Here is a 3990-nt window from a genome sequence, read left to right on the forward strand (position 1 = left end):
GTGTGTCCAGGACTTGCTATGGCAGGAGAATTGGGTTCTGATGATGGCAAGTGACCTTGGTTTGTGTTATTTTCTTATGCTTGTCCCCTGCCATCTAGTTAACTCTAGTGCTACCTGCCCTTGCTAAATCTGACTGGAGCCTGTCCTTCCTGTGATCCTGGTTGTGTGAGAACTCCTCAGAGTCAAGCTGTCTCTGTGATCCTGTGATTCTGGGATCCTGGGATCCTGGGCTTGTTAGATCACCTGGGAGTGTGGCTTTCTCTGTGTGTTGTGGGACTGGCTGCAGAGCTTGTGCCCAAGGTCTGCTCAGAACACTAACCCTAACCAGAAGGAACCCAAGTCACTGGGCTGGCGGAGTTCTTGTGTGCCTGGTCAAGCTGGTCCCAGTTACTCCTACAAGGTTTATCTTGAAACGTTACAAAACCCTATAGTTTAACAGTATGCATAGAGGTAACATTAATTTATTACATTATGTTACATATGTAGTTTCTATTCAAGTTTCTTTTAATAAAATGATAAAATTTTAAGCCAGACATGGCTTTCAGCCCAGTGGCTGGTGAGTATATGTAAACTTGAGGCCAGACCGATCTACATAGTATATTGCAACAGAATATTCAAGGATCCAGTAGTTGTTTAGTCTGCAAGCTGGATGTCTCAGCTGGACTTCAGCTTACATCAGAGTCCCAAAGAAGTAAGCTATAATACCAGAGAAGGAATGAACTCTGCCAGCAAGAGTGAGGGCAAGCAAACAAAGAGCAAAAGCTTCCTTCTTCCATGTTCTTTATATAGGCTGCCACCAGAAAGCGTGGCCCACATCAAAGGTAGTTCTTTCCACCTCGAAAGATCCATATTAGAACTGGGTCTTCCCAGTTCAAATGATTTAATTAAAAAATAACCCCTCTTAGGTGTACCAACTGCTTGGGTTTTAGCTAACTCCAGGTGCAGTCAAGTGGACAACACAGCCAAGAATTGCTATCACACCATCCAAGGTCACCTAGGACCTAGTAAACTATGAGACATCTCTCAAAATAACCTGCATCTCTGATGAGTCATCTTTCCTCTTGTTCAAAGAAGGATTTGAGAACCCACTGGATATATTCCAATAGTTAGAGTCTGAGCAGTGTCTTTTATTCTATGGATGGGAGGGTCAACACAGAGGAAAATTTTCTTCCATATTTCCAAGTGATGTCACAGTCATGGTCTTAACCACCCAACTGAAAAGTATAACCCAAAATTTAAATGATTGGGGTGTCTAACTGTTTAACAGATCACACTTCCCGAGCATTAGACTTAAATCCATATGAGATGTTATTTAGACAACTACTTCTCACTAGTAATCTTCTTCTTGATAAGGAAATGATGCCCATATATAGGAGGTTATGATGTTGGCTCAGGTCAGCACTGGAGCACCTACTTGCAGCCAAGAAAAACGTGTCTACTCAGTTAAATGCTGAGGCCAAATCTAAACACATTTATCAGCTGTGGAATACCATCTCACTAAAAGATTATTGCTCGGGAGCTAGAGAGATGGCTCTGAGGTTAAGAGCACTGACGGCTCTCCCAGAGGTGCTGAGTTCAATTCCCAGCAACCACATGGTGGTTCACAACCATCTGTAATGGGATCTGATGCCCTCTTCTGGTGTCTCTGAAGAGAGTGACAGTGTGCTGACAAACTTTAAATAAATGAATAAATCTTAAAAAAAAAAAATTACTGTTTATGGTTGTATCATGTCCTCCTGCACTCCATGTTCCCTGCTTAAATGAGGTACCAGATAGCCTGTTGTCAAACTCATAGGGTTAGGAGAAATTATCCAAGATACCAAATTGGAGCATCTCTGGTAAATCTTTCAAAACAGAACCAATGGATTTGTATTTATCTCCCAGATGATGATGTCTGGCCATGCTCTCAACAAGATTGAAATCTAAATTTTACTCAAGGATGGACCATAATGTCAATGTGGACCAGGCATTATATCTGGTACATCAGTAGGGGTTTCTATTGCAGAGAGGGTACTGCCAATAAAATTATTGTCTTCTATTTTATTATACTTTTCTGGTAGTTTCCAGGCATTTGCTTTCACATGTAGGAGACTAATGTAATAAGCAGCTGATTATATAGAGACTGCAGTTACACTTTGACCTGTCAAACAAAACTTACATCAATCTGGATGAAGAAAAGGCCATTTCTCTGACCTTTCACATGAGGTTAAGATTTTTGAGAGCCAGCGCTCAGTCTTTTAATTCAAGCCAACAGATGAAAACCTCTACAAACTCTTGAAGCAGACAAATCCATTACCTTAAAAATACATGTCCCTGCTCTTTCCTCCACCTGAGCGAGATGCCAAAAGGGAAGAAGGCCAAGGGGAAGAAGGTAACCTTGGCCCCCACTGTTGTGAAGAAATAGGAGGGCAAAAAGATAGTCAATCCTTTGTTTGAGAAAAGGCCCAAGAACTTCAGCATTGAGCAGGACATCCAGCCAAAAAAACTATCTCACATGCTTTGTCAAATAGCCACAGTACATCAAGCTACAGTAGCAAAGACCATCCTCTATAAGCAGCTCAAAGTACCTCCTGCTATTAACCAGTTCACCCAGACCCTGGACTGGCAAACAGCTACTAGCTGCTTAAGCTTGCACACAAGTACGGCCAAAGACAAAGCAGGAGAGGAAGCAAAAGCTACAGACCAATGAATGCTGACAAGAAACCTGCTGGCAAAGAGGATGTCCCAACTAAGAGACCACGTGTCTTCTGAACAGGGGTCAATACAGTCACTACCTTGTGGAGAATAAGAAAGCTCAGCTGGTGGTGATTGTCCATGATGTAGACCCCATTGAGCTGGAGGTTTTCCTGCCTGCCTGTGTTGAAAGATGGGGGTAGCCTACTGCATTATCAAGGTTAAGGTCAGGCTGGGCTGCCTGCTCCACAAGAAGACGTGAACCACAGTTGCCTTCATACAGGTTAACTTGGAAGAGAAGGGTGCTTTGGCTAAGCAGGTGGAAGCGATTAGGACCAATTATAATGACAGATTTGATGAGATCCACTGCCACTGGGGAGGCAAGGTCCTGGGTCCTATGCCTGTGGCTCCCATTGCCAAGCTGGAAAAAGCAAAGGCTAAAGAACTTGCCACAAAACTGGGTTAAATGTACACTGCTATACTGTACATAAATACAATGACAACATTTTAAAAAATATACATTCCTTGCCAGGCGGTGATGGTACACATATTTTTTTCTTAAAATTTTTTATTATTTAAATGCATTTTATACATCAAACATATTAATAATATTGAATATTTTGAGAATCAAATAATCTATAAATTTTGTTCAACTTTCATATTCATATCCTTTCATACCCTAAAAATATCATTAATGAATATTTAATACTATCCATAACTGAGGATCATATATCTAATGTTGAATACTAAATTGTTTCAAAGCATACAAAATATTCTTTGGGAATTAAGCACAATAAAAGAACATAAAATATTAAAAATGAATCATTAAGAAATATATTCAAAAGCCCTTATATGATACCACCTAACATAGTGGGAGAGTATTTAAAATGCATTATATATCTGTGTACATTGTCTAACAATCAGTTTACTTAAAAAAGATTATCACTGTTTCTAGGAGAGAAATTATTTTATCAGTAAGTTTATTTTAAGAATTTCAAAGTAATAAAACTCTTTAAAGTTAAACATTAAGAAAATGCTGAGAGGAAGCTCCACTCCCAAGCACTCTGACACACCCAGGATCAGAGGTGAGCAGGAACCAACATCTGTTCCAACACTGGGAGTAACTGGGACCAGTGGGACCAGGCACACAGGAACTCCACCAGCCCAGTGACTCTGATTCCTTCCGGTCTGTCTGGGCTGGAGTCCAGAGCAGACCTTGGGCGAAAGCTCTGCAGCCAGTCCTACAACTCACAGAAAAAGCCACACTCCCAGGTGATCTAACAAGCCCAGGATCCCAGGATCCCAGAATCACAGGAT

Source organism: Mastomys coucha, unplaced genomic scaffold (genome assembly GCF_008632895.1).
Source record: "Mastomys coucha isolate ucsf_1 unplaced genomic scaffold, UCSF_Mcou_1 pScaffold12, whole genome shotgun sequence".
Lineage (NCBI taxonomy): Eukaryota > Metazoa > Chordata > Mammalia > Rodentia > Muridae > Mastomys > Mastomys coucha.